This window comes from Branchiostoma lanceolatum, chromosome 10 (assembly GCF_035083965.1).
Source record: "Branchiostoma lanceolatum isolate klBraLanc5 chromosome 10, klBraLanc5.hap2, whole genome shotgun sequence".
Classification (NCBI taxonomy): domain Eukaryota; kingdom Metazoa; phylum Chordata; class Leptocardii; order Amphioxiformes; family Branchiostomatidae; genus Branchiostoma; species Branchiostoma lanceolatum.
This window is the reverse complement of record NC_089731.1, coordinates 1,091,104-1,104,564: the sequence shown is the minus strand read 5'-3', so window position 1 is coordinate 1,104,564 and position 13,461 is coordinate 1,091,104. Positions and strand designations below refer to the sequence as shown.

The 13,461-nt window shown below is 47.4% G+C and overlaps 1 non-coding gene across 1 annotated transcript; it reads left to right on the top strand.

Moving 5' to 3' along the window:
* The first annotated feature begins 7,040 nt into the window (after positions 1-7,040).
* On the top strand, positions 7,041-7,112 carry Trnae-cuc (transfer RNA glutamic acid (anticodon CUC)). Its single transcript has one exon. It is a non-coding gene; the product is annotated as a tRNA-Glu (tRNA).
* Positions 7,113-13,461: the final 6,349 nt, after the last annotated feature.

Sequence of the window (13,461 nt, the reverse complement as noted above, 5' to 3'; positions counted from 1 at the left end):
CTTGGGCTCGCTTTTCTAGCCAAGCACTCAGGGTCTTCTCGATAGGTGTGTTGGGTTCTTTTACTGAAGTGAAAACCGTTTTGAAATAAACAAACTTTCTTGTCTATATGATGACTTTATTTGTTAATCTTGTTGTATGTACAATACAATATGTTTAATTCATGTATGATTGTTTTTAACCATTAAAGGGGATTCGGAAACAAAATCGTTGAATGAGAGACGGTTTGTAAAAAGGTTTGTAAAAAAGAATTAGAAATCTGAACCCCCCCCCCCCCCCAATAATGTTGCATATGGTGGACCGAGCCTATAAATAACATGGTTTGTTGTGCTTCGTTATAATCAATATTCTGTCGTTGTATTCGATTGCGAGTGTAGAACAATATCCAGGGAAGCGTAATTTTTTCTTCATCTTGTTGTCTATCTTTGGCGGCCAAATCAAAATACAGACATAATGTTAATAGCCTACTTTGATACTAATACTATTTCTGTATTTCAAGTAGCCTTATAGGTTTAGATGTGAGTGTGTGATCGAACCCCCTCCCCCACCCTGTTTTCGTCGTTTGATTCTGACGTCACATATCGATTTCCGCTCGTCACCTGTGAGCCGTTATCGACCGCCGGCGTCTCCGGACAGACCGTGCCCTAGATACTGTTTCAGCCGGCACCGGTCAAGTCTGTGCCGAAAGGGGGAGGGGGTGAACAGACCGTGCCCTAGATAGTTTCAGCCGGCACCGGTCAGTTCTGTGCCGACAGGGGGAGGGGGCTGGAGCAGACCGTGCCCTAGATACTGTTTCAGGCGGCACCGGTCAAGTCTGCGCCGAAAGGGGGAGGGGGTGAACAGACCGTGTCCTAGATAGTTTCAGCCGGCACCGGTCAGTTCTGTGCCGACAGGGGGAGGGGGCTGGAGCAGACCGTGCCCTAGATACTGTTTCAGGCGGCACCGGTCAAGTCTGTGCCGACAGGGGTAGGGGGTGAACAGACCGTGTCCTAGATAGTTTCAGCCGGCACCGGTCAGTTCTGTGCCGACAGGGGGAGGGGGCTGGAGCAGACCGTGCCCTAGATACTGTTTCAGCCGGCACCGGTCAGTTCTGTGCCGAAAGGGAGAGGGGGTGAACAGACCTTGTCCTAGATAGTTTCAGCCGGCACCGGTCAGTTCTGTGCCGACAGGGGGAGGGGGCTGGAGCAGACCGTGCCCTAGATACTGTTTCAGCCGGCACCGGTCAAGTCTGTGCCGACAGGGGTAGGGGGTGAACAGACCGTGTCCTAGATAGTTTCAGCCGGCACCGGTCAGTTCTGTGCCGACAGGGGAAGGGGGCTGGAACAGACCGTGTCCTAGATACTGTTTCAGCCGGCACCGGTCAAGTCTGTGCCGAAAGGGGGAGGGGGATGAGCAGACCGTGTCCTAGATACTGTTTCAGCAGGCACCGGTCAAGTCTGTGCCGAAAGGGGAAGGGGGTGAACAGACCGTGCCCTAGATACTGTTTCAGCCGGCACCGGTCAAGTCTGTGCCGACAGGGGTAGGGGGTGAACAGACCGTGTCCTAGATACTGTTTCAGCCGGCACCGGTCAAGTCTGTGCCGAAAGGGGGAGGGGGTGAACAGACCGTGCCCTAGATACTGTTTCAGCCGGCACCGGTCAAGTCTGTGCCGAAAGGGGGAGGGGGCGAACAGACCGTGCCCTAGATACTGTTTCAGCCGGCACCGGTCAAGTCTGTGCCGAAGGGGGGAGGGGGCGAACAGACCGTGCCCTAGATACTGTTTCAGCCGGCACCGGTCAAGTCTGTGCCGAAAGGGGGAGGGGGTGAACAGACCGTGCCCTAGATACTGTTTCAGCCGGCACCGGTCAACTCTGCGCCGAAAGGGGGAGAGGGATGAGCAGATCATGTCCTAGATCACCGGTGCTTAGAAACTGTTTCGACCGGCACCGGTCAAGTCTGTGCCGAAAGGGGGAGGGGGATGGAGCAGGCGTGTCCTAGATACTGTTTCAGCCGGCACCGGTCAAGTCTGTGCCGAAAGGGGGAGGGGGATGGAGCAGGCGTGTCCTAGATACTGTTTCAGCCGGCACCGGTCAAGTCTGTGCCGAAAGGGGGAGGGGGTTGCAGATACTGTTTTAACTGGCATATATCTATTCTGCGACGCAAGGCTGATGTTGTATTTGCCGTATATCCCTAAACGTCCCTTTTTTTAAACAACGAACATAGGTACACAATGCAACGAATAACGGTCAACTAACGTTAGATGAAATCAACCCCTTTCTTAGCCAGAGAGCTCATTTGTATGCTGTCTTCACGCGCTTTGCTTTCATTTCATTGTATGGAAAGAAACAATGGCTACGTTAGGATGGACGCATGTAAAGAAGAACAAATTTTTCTTTGTAACATCTGCTTGAAATCTATTTAAAGCCAGGCGTTTTCAAGGCTGAAATTGTTGGTTGAAAAATTAAGCTTTTAGAAGTGGTCGCAAAATAATTCAAATTGTACAGACTACAGACAAATTCGAAGCAAATGGACTGGAGAAAGAAACAACGAAAGACGGAGAAGAATGAAAGGCGGTGGGTATTTCCCAGGGGAGTTCCCTCCGTCTGTCTCACGGCATTCCTTCCGCTTCGGTTCGTCCGAAAGCCCCGCTCCATATTATTTGTCATTCTCGGAACAACCCGCGCACACGAGACAACCCCACCTAGCATCTAACCGGCATCTGTCCCTTCTAGATACAATATTCAATGCAACAGAAGGTACTGCCCAAGTCTTGCATAATGGGAACAATCCGTTGCTGGAAAGAAAAATATTGAAAGGAAAAATTGAATCAAGACCCAAGACTATCTATACTCTGATATACGTATGAAAAGACTCGCTGGTACTCTCCAAGCAGAGAAGGGGTTCCGGCAGGTTTTTGACGTGTTTTGTGGGGCTTTCTACTTTGTCATTTTTTTTGTCTCTTCAAACCTGTTTCAAGAGACAAAAAAATGACAAAGTAGAAAGCCCGACAAAAACACGTCAAAAACCTGCCGGAACCGTCCTCTGCTTGGAGAGTAACTCGCTGGCACATCGAAAGCAACATCACTGCTGCGATGCTAACGGCCGCTTCGAATGTGTTTCATCAGGGAGGTTTAAAATCAAACACTCTCTAGCTTGTAGCCGTATTAATCTCCAAGCAGCTCTATAGGTTGCGAAGACCATATCCAACTTAGCCTGGAGTCCAGCCTTATTAGCTTTTCGTTCGCTAACCAAGCTCCGCTCAAATAATTATTGGCGAGGAGCGGAGCTTGGGTAGCGAACGGAAAGCTAATAAGGCTGGACTCCAGGCTAATCAATCTGGCAGAAATATTAGGTTTTTATTGCAACCCAGAAACTCCTTCTGCCAGTTGGATACGGTCTTTGCAACCGTTGGGTCTGCTTGGAGACTATATAGCCGTATATTCTTGAACAGAAAGCCTGTAAAGGAGGCCAGTGTCTTGCGGACTGCAGATTTTGTTTGTAAAGGTGGATCTTCCCGGATTACCGGTGTCTGTGCGGAGGCGGCTGTAGAGGATGTGCCGCGCCAGGTGTGATCGCGCTACCTACCTCCGCCGGGGGTCAGGCTTTCCTCAGCCGCGTGTGACGTCACCAGCCATCGATTTTTCTTTCTTCGAAGCCCCGCAACCATCTCGAAAGAGGTCACGCCTGGGGTCGAATCCCATCGATGTTTACCCTCGAAGGTCATGTAAATCGCCTTTTCCTTCCTTACTCCATCCCGGGTGTTAAAAATGGGTACCTGACTTGGGTTGGGGAGGTAAATTTGAAAAGGTGGTGGAAGGAGAGGGATGGGCTCCGCCTTCCAATACCGTGCTCTAGACACAGTGGAAAAGAACCCACTGCCCATACAGCCTCAAAAAGGCTATGGGACTACATTCACTTTTTACTATCCATAATCCTAGCGAGGAAGGCATAGTGAGAATGTTGTTGCCGCCTCTCATTTGTTCATCCACGGCGGATTCAAACCTCATTGCCATTTGGTTCATCCCGGCCGCACAGTAGCCTCTACCAGGCTCCGTCCTATCGTTGGGAAAAATATTATAGTAGAAATCAGCCGCGGTACTTCGCTATACAGGGTAGGTCCGCTATACAGTAAGGTTCCCTCTCTCCATAGCTAACTCCCTTGGCACACTATTCACTCTATTAGGCCAATTTCTACTATTTCCAGCCATCCCGCGGAGCCTGGTAGAGGCTAGCCGCACAGGTGGATTCTTGTGATGAGACGAGACACACTAAAGGAAGGGGACCCCGGAACGCCGGGGGAGAACTAGAGACGCGGTTTCCAAGAAATGGAAGCAGACAAGGAGCTTATTAATTTTGAATAAGCCTATGAATATCAATCTCCAGGCGGATGGTGTAAGGCACGTTTGTAGCGTTTTGTAACGTTGTAGTTTCTAGAACTAGCGCATATGGGTACACAACCAATGAATAAAATTAAATTCTTTCTAAGGAAGGGAATCATTGCAGACGAGGAGCTACTGTCTTATTAATTTTGAATAAGCCTAGTCTACACACAACAAGCTCCATGCAGATGTTGTAAGACACGTTTCTAGCATTTTGTAACGTTGTAGTTTCTAGAGCTAGCGCATATGGGTACACAACCAATGAATAAAATTAAATTCTTTCTAAGGAAGGGAATCATTGCAGACGAGGAGCTACTGTCTTATTAATTTTGAATAAGCCTAGTCTACATACAACAAGCTCCAAGCAGATGTTGTAAGACACGTTTGTAGCGTTTTGTAACGTTGCAGTTTCTAGAACTAGCGCATATGGGTACACAACCAATGAATAAAATCAAACAAAATTTTGAATACGCCTATAAATATCAATCTCCAAGCGGATGTTGTAAGGCGCGTTTCTAGCGTTTTGCAACGTTGTAGTTTCTAGAACTAGCGCATATGCATATGGGTACACAACCAATGAATAAAATTAAACTCTTTCTAAGGAAGGGAATCATTGCAGACAAGGAACTACTGTCTTATTAATTTTGAATAAGCCTAGTCTACATACAACAAGCTCCAAGCAGATGTTGTAAGACACGCGTACGTTTCTAGCGTTTTGTAACGTTGTAGTTTCTAGAACTAGCGCATATGGGTACACAACCAATGAATAAAATTAAACTCTTTCTAAGGAAGGGAATCATTGCAGACAAGGAGCTACTGTCTTATTAATTTTGAATAAGCCTAGTCTACATACAACAAGCTCCAAGCAGATGTTGTTAGACACGTTTCTAGCGTTTTGTAACGTTGTAGTATCTAGAACTAGCGCATATGGGTACACAACCAATGAATAAAATCAAACAAAATTTTGAATACGCCTATAAATATCAATCTCCAAGCGGATGTTGTAAGGCGCGTTTCTAGCGTTTTGCAACGTTGTAGTTTCTAGAAATAGCGCATATGGGTACTAACGAATAACGGTTAACTAACGCTAGAAAAAATCAACCCCTTTCTATCAAATAGAATCAGACAATGAACTACTGTCTTATGAATTTTGAATAAGCTTCTAAATAATAAGCCTATGAAGAATATTCTCCAAGTAGATATTGGACGCCACAATCGTAACGTTTTCTATCGTTTTGTAACACTGTAGTTTTTTTAAAGGTTTTCTAGATGGTAAAAGCTAGGGGGATTGTGGTCACTGTTTGAAAAAGCATTCTTATTTCAGCCTCATAATCAGGGCATTTACAAATGAAATGCATTTCATTTTCCACTGCATTCCATATACAATACTTGCACAGTGTTGTTCAATGGCAACGAAAATGCAGAGCAAGAAAACGTCACAATCTAGATCTTTGCATTCCAAAGTCCGTTTTTTTAAACATCTAGTCTCCTCCGGGCTCGATGATGGAAACATACATGGTATGGATGATTCGGCATACTTCAAATTCATTTTTCTTATCATTTTCTAGTACGAAAGGTTTGAACACAAGGAGAATGGCACGCCGGGTAGTGGATATGATGTTGTGGATAAGAACGGTCACCGTACGGCCAAGCCAAAAACATCCGCCTAGAAATTTCGGAAAATCGAACACCATCACGTGATGCTGAGTATTGACACATGTGAGCTGAAGTTACATCCGCCAGCCGCATAGGGGCGCTTCACGGGGGCAGTAATTTACGAGCAGCGTCATGAAGCGGAGGGATTGGAACTGCAGCACAGGTGTCACAACTGATGATAGAAAATATATCTTCTTTTACGATGTATGTTATTTTTGAAAGCATTTAGCCTTGTGACTAAGTCTGAGTTATTTAAGCTTCATCACGGATATGATTCAATGTCCATTTGATTGATTTTTCGGTAGAAAAATTCCATTACATGCAGCACCAGCAAATAAGCTTGTTTGGTCTCAACCAAGCCTCATGTTGGATACGTTGATGAAGGTTAGACATCAGGTAAAAAGATACGCAAGGTAAAAGTTACTCGGCTACTGGATAGATTTGGGAAACGGTTAGACGTTTCAGGTAACATGGTTCACCAGAAGTCCCGTCCAGTCACTGACGAAACGTGGTGGATGCGACCTGAAACGTCTGACCGTTCTATTCTCCAAGCAGAGGTTTTGGTCGGGGGGGGGGGGGGGGTAGTAGTGGCCGGGGGGTTTTAACATTGCCTCCGTGGAGAATATGACCGTTCCGAGTAGTTGCCTCAACAACTGTAATCTTGCGTATCTTATTACCTGGATGTCTAGCCTACATCAACGTAACATGTATCTTTGGCACTGGGCCCCCTAGCAGCTTTCTATGGTATTGTAGGTAGGTAGTCGACGTGCTTGCGTGCGACGTGTTTACGTGCGACGTGCACCGTCGGGGTCATGATACCGGCCCTTGGTATTGTAGTAGAGCTTCAGATTGTTGTATTTGTTTTTGGCAAACACAATCGTGACAAATCCTTTCAGTTGCTTTAGTAACTACTATCTTGTGTATTCTAGCTCCTGGGTGTCAAACCTTCATAGACATATAGCCATGTTTCTTTGCCTCAAGTCATGATATTGGCGATGGGCTTATAACCGCCAAGAACGTTGCCGCAATCCCATATGGTCTAGTGGTTAGGATTTGGCGCTCTCACCGCCAAGGCCCGGGTTCGATTCCCGGTGTGGGAAGCATACTTTTTTAATGCTCTTTTTAATTTTCTCTTTGCCATACATCATCATCTTTAACGTAAACATTCTCCCTGCTGCCTAACCCTGCAACCAATGCAAAGTTGGTGCCAAAAGCCTAAGTCAGCAGGGAAAAGGTCTAGGAGCCATTTTGCGCGCCAAAAGTCGGTCATGACGCGTGACGCCACTGACAATGTCGTTTGGCAGGAGCCGAAAAAGTAATCTCCAAGCAGAGGTGAGGCCCTTGTTTCTGACGTCTTTGCTGGCTTTTTATCGGTCTTTCTATTGTCATTTGTCAGGTTTTTTCCTCCAGCAAAAAACGCATAAAACACGTCGAAAGCAAAAAAACAGGAAACAAACAAACAATATGGCGCCGCCCATGGACAGGAGCCAAAATAATACAGGTTTGCTATTATAAAGGTGGTTATGTTCGCTCATAGCCAACCTGGAACAAGCCGGAGCCTAGCATCTGATTGGAGAGCAAAAAAAAAAGCCGTCCGCGATTTTCCGCGCCAAAAAAGAATCGTCCATAACGCGACTGACAAAGTCGGTCGGCAGGAGCGGGCAGAGCCGTTCCGGCGGCGGGTTTTACGCTCGGCGTGATTCACGAGCGCTCTTCTGGGAAATGCCGCCGTCTAGACTCGTGATGATGCTGCGGCTTCCCGGGCCGATGACGTAGCCAGCCTCCCGGGGGGTGGACGCGCACTACATGGAACAGCCACTGTAGCCTCTACCAGATACTCTCCAAGCAGAGGAGGGGTTCCGGCTGGTTTTTGATGTGTTTTTAGGCGTTTTTGTTGGGCTTTCTACTTCGTCATGTTTTTGTGGATGTAGCCTCTACCAGGCTCCAGACGTGGCTGGAGAGAGTAGAAACCGGCCAAATAGAGGAGTTGACCGGCCGATAGATACAGGTTGTGACGTGACAAATTATATAGATCTACTAATATCGGCTGGCAAACTCCTCTATTTGGCCGATTTCTACTCTTTCCAGCCACGTCTGGAGCCTGGTGGAGGCTACAGCCACTGGTTCTGAGGCCTGGTCACGGGGAAGCCAAGTCAGGCGTTTGAGGGACCTAGCCTCTGCCAGGCTTCATAGGATCCCACAGGTGGCTGAAAAGACTGGATTGGCCAAATAGACAGATAACATACCAGAGGAGGATGCCAACTGAACTTCCCGTCCAGCTAACTAGCACTCCTCTGGCATGGTATCTATCTACTCTGCCAATTTCTACTCTTTCCAGCGACCTGTGGAGCCTGGTAGAGGATAACAGAATCATTTCCAGCATATGAGATGAAAACTGATTGTCACTTGGGAGATGATTGTATAGCATTCTTTAAACATCTCTAATTAAAACTTTGAAGAGACGGCTCCAAGAAAGCGGGCACCAATCAGAAGAAGATGACGATCTCCCTCCTCCCCCAAACATCTGCTTGGAGACCGGGACTGACCACCGCTAAGCCACTTAGTTCAGGGGTCAGGAGGTGACGTGCAAGGCGGCCGGACGCTGTCACGGTTCGGGCGTGATTTATGGGGAGGCTTTGAACCCGGCTGACCGACAAACGCGACAGGACAGGTGGGGATGGGATACAGGCTACGCGGAGGGTCCGCTGGTACCACTGGTCTCATAACATGGATGAAGGATGGATGGATGGATGGATGGATGGATGGATGGATGGATGGATGGATGGGTGGATGGATGGATGGTTGGATGGATGGATGGATGGATGGATGGACGGACGGACGGACGGACGGTTGGACGGACGGACGGACGGACGGACGGACGGTTGGATGGATGGATGGATGGATGGATGGATGGATGGATGGATGGATGGATGGATGGTTGGATGGCACAGGCTACGCGGAGGTCCACCGGTACCACTAATATGATGAATGAACGAAGGATGGAAGGAAGGAAATTCAAGAATGATTGAATGGATGAAAATAAATGAATGCAAGATGAATAATTGAATAGATGGACGAACGAATGAATGAAAATGAATGCATGAATGAAACGTTTACGTTAAGTTTAAACGTTATCTCACGAAGCAACGTAACTTTTCTAACGTTCTCAAAGAATCATATTAATTTCTACGTGTCATAAGTTGACGTACTTTGTGTGCATCTTTTAAAAAGCCTATCCGTCTGTCTCTGTGGCGACGGGAAATAAGTACATAGACCGCGAGACGCGTACGTCCAATGCGCGCGCGGGCATATATAATGCGGCAGTGACCTAGATGCTCAGCGTAGTGCGTTCACATGATGGACGGCGGGAGTTTGAGAGGGATTATGTTTAGTAGTGCGGGCAGACTTTACGGTCTGGCGCGAGGATAATCTACCCCGAGTCGAGCACAGATTACGCCAGACTGTTTCCGCGACCTACATTGGCTAGTCAATAATCGAGACTCCAAGCAGATGTTGCTGTTGTCGTTCACCATATCATACTTAGTGGTACTCTCCAAGCAGAGGAGGGTTTCCGGCTGGTTTTTGACGTGTTTTGGGGTGTTTTTGTCGGGCTTTCTACTTTGTAGTGTTTTATAGAAACAAAACAAAAAAGACAAAATAGAAAGCCCGACAAAAACGCCTGAAAACAAGTAAAAAAAACCCAGCCGGAACCACTCCTCTGCTTGGAGAGTACCATAGTGGCACATAGGGCAGCAAGTTTCCTTACTGTTTCAGCAGCAGGGTATATTTTCAAAGAGAGGGGTTGCTAGTGCTCGAAGCACCTCCTCGAACACGGGACCCCCGTTTTACGTCCCTACCGAAAACGCGTGCAGCCCCAACCGAGATGTCCCGTCCCAGATGTAGAAGGGCAAAATCGTACCGTTTCTCAAGCTCCCGGCACCCGGCCTTTAGAACTGTGAGCTTGAGACTTGCGATTTTGCCTTTTTACATCGGCTTGGAGATTAGCTAGTCTATACGGCCAGATCGCAACATCGAGAACGAAAGCCGGTAAAACGTACATATCCATGCGGTGCAGGTGAACCTGAACGTTTGTAACTGAAATGTAGTTTTATCAAATTCAATTCACGTCAAATCCTCCTCAGTTTCGCACAGCAACCGTTGTTAAAAGGTAAATCAACCGTTCATCATCGTGATCATGGTGCAGACTCCAAAAAGGAAACCCAAGCAATATAAGGGCCTGAAAATTGGATTTTGAAAGTCAATCTATTTAGTCATTTCTATACATGATTAGTTCAAACAACACTATCACAATGTAAGGGACGTCCATCGTCGTCGGTGTGCTGTGAGAACTCACTGAAAATCATCGCGGGGGTTTCTGTAGGATCGCGAAACAAAGGGGATCATCGTACGGCACGATTTTGCGCGGTTTTAAAAAGCTCAAAGTATGAAGTTATTACGCAAATGTGCTAAACAATATTAGCAAATGTCACTACCATAAAGATTCAGCATTTTTTGTATTTCCATTTTTTGGGCCCTGATATTGCTTTGGCTTCAATAGCCCCCCGTATTCTCTTTTGTACATTATAGAGCAATCGTTACTTGTCTGAATTTGATGTGAAACGCTCTCTCCGGCTACCACCGTCGCCTTTGTAGTACGCCCACGCAAAAATCGACAGCGCTCCGACCAGAAAAATACGATTTAATAAACGTCTGCGTTGCAGCGGTAGTTTCTCTCCTCTCCCCGCAGTGCGCCGTCGCCTGTCTGCAGATGATAACGCAGAGGTAATCCCCTCCGCGAGCCGGCGTGCCGTACCGCAGCGGGAACATCGATCCGCCGATGAGTCTAGCCTCCGTTGCAGGCTCTAAAGCGGCTTTTTGGGGGGCTAAATAATACACTTTTTGCAGCCAGCCCGTAGGCGGCTGATAGTTACGGGCTGGCTGCAAAAAGTGTATTATTTAGCCCCCCAAAAAACCGCTTCAGAGCCTGCAACGGAGGCTACGACGAGTCTGCGAGGACTGTAAATGCAGAAATGTTCGCGGTGGTTTTATGTTCGCGGTGGTTTTATGTTCACGGCGACCGTTTCACCGTGAACTTGACCACCGCAAACATGTTTGTCCAATACTGTAGCAGTATGTGACTAAAGCGCTGCCGCGTACTTGAAACCACCGCGAACACGTCATTTTCCCCTTAGCGCGAAATCAAAAACCAAACGAACTTTAATGCATTTACTCTCCAAGCAGAGGGAAGGCATGGTGGAGGCTAATGCCCATCTAGCTCAACTGGTGAGCTCCAATTAGTTGGTAACTGGGAGACCACGGTTCGATCCGGGTTAGGACATCCCGGCTGGTGCTGCATCCGTCTTTCGGATGGGACATAACATGGGGTTCCCATGATGACGTTGAAGTGAACCGCAACTTCACTACAATAGCCTCATTACTCAGATGGGTACCTACTGACTGTACTTCAGATGAAGGCACTACAACAGCCTCATTACTACTCAGATGGGTACCTACTGGCTGTACTTCAGATGAAATTTCGGCAGTACTACGCCCGGCAGTGTTTTCGCAATCATAGCGCGATTTTTAGAGATCGGCCGATGTTCGGAGGCGCCGGAGCTCCGTCCGATGTGATCACAGGTGAAAAATTCTCGAGCGATCTTTAAATTCGGTGACCCTCTGGCAAGACGAGAGAGAGAAGGTCGGTTTTCAAAATGTCCACGCTAAGTGACACATAACTTCGTGCATCTTTAATTTGGGTGCGTAGGGCGGCGCCCATCTCAGCCCTTGGGCCACACAGTTGTGCTAGTCCACTCCTATCACAGTAGATATGATGTTATATTCATCTTTCCTACAATTCCTGTCGCCACCTCTACAACATGACGGGCGCTGGTGGGGCGAGACATATGACGTCAGTGATCAATCTTGGTTAAAGTCGCCCGAACATCTGCTGAGACGAAAGAGAACACCTCTGACACACGATGACCTTCAACTCGGGTTACTTCCGAGCATGAAATCTCGGTTTCTCGACTGTCCGGCGTCCGAACTAAACTCTGGCCGGGAGAAAATCGGGGAGGTCGAGTGTGAAATGGCCAGAATCCCGTCTGACAAGAGCCGACAGAACGGCAATCAGTCAAGATGGCGACCGGGGAACACTGGGCGACAAAACGTTTCGGTCCCTCCTCCGCGGTAGGGGGTGTGGGGAGGGGGGAAGTGATGAATGACCTTCGGCTACAGGGAGAGACATTCGATACGTGCGGTTAGGTTGATTGATCAGTTTCGGAAAGGTTGACACGAACCTACAAGGTCAGATCCGTGACCCGAATGACCTCTAACTCAATTCCTTCGAACATCAAGGTATAGAACGCGCGCGAGGCATGACGGGAATAACAAGACTTGAAAAGGTTTTTCACAATGAAAGTTTGACGTGGATAGATGAGATTCGGCAGAGAATTAGCAGCCTCCGATTACCAGAATTCAGAAATCCGGTTTCTTTGTCAGGATGGAAGAAAGAAAAACCTCCCGCGATTTAGAAAGTGAGACAAAAGCCGCCGCGAAATGAAAGAAAGTGAGGAAATCGTCTGCAACAAAACGCAGTCGAGTTTCGGGTAACCAGAAATAATTTACAATATCAGCTGTGTGTGTGTGTCTTCGGTTACAGCCTTTTATACTAGTTTCAAGGAAAAACGCTCAAATTTGTTCTGAAGTGAATTGTAAGTTGCATCAAGATCGCTCGAGTAGCAGTTCTCTCAAAACTAAACGAAGCTTTAATATAGATGGCGATAAAACAGTAGTACAGCGGCGAAAAATGGTTCAGCCAAACAGAAAGATGAGAAAACTTTAGAAAAAAACGGCAATTTGCATTTCCTTTTAAACACCATCCATCTGTGTCACTGTTTGTTCCAGTTTGTAAAACTAGCATGCCCCAGTGGTGCGCCCTTGGGAAAGACACTTTGGACGAATTTTCTCACTCCGCTCAGGTGAAAGGTTGTAAACCCACTCTTTGAGCGCGTTTATCGATAAGAGTAGGGGTCCTTCCCGGTGTGAGTGGTTCAAACCTCACAGTTTTACGCAGTTGTACCTACAATAAAGCGGGTATGCTACGCCTAAAGGCTGTTTACCGGTTTTGCGCTACAAACAAACAATGTGACTGCACGCCATATTCTCATCGTTTTCTTTCAAACTGCCAAATCTTCATTCCATTTGAGATCCATGCACACCGGTTGCAGCCGTGTAAGTGGAAAATGTCTACATTTCCTTTCAAACACCACCCATCTTGTGTCGCTGTTTGTTCCAGTTTTGTAAAAGCTAAACTAAATCACAACGCCGACGGGGCGGAACACGAAATCCTACCCTTCTGCCTGTCAGGTCAGCATGCCCCAGTGGTGCGCCCTTTGGAAAGACACTTCGGACGAATTTTCTCACTCCACTCAGGTGAAAAGGAGTACCTAG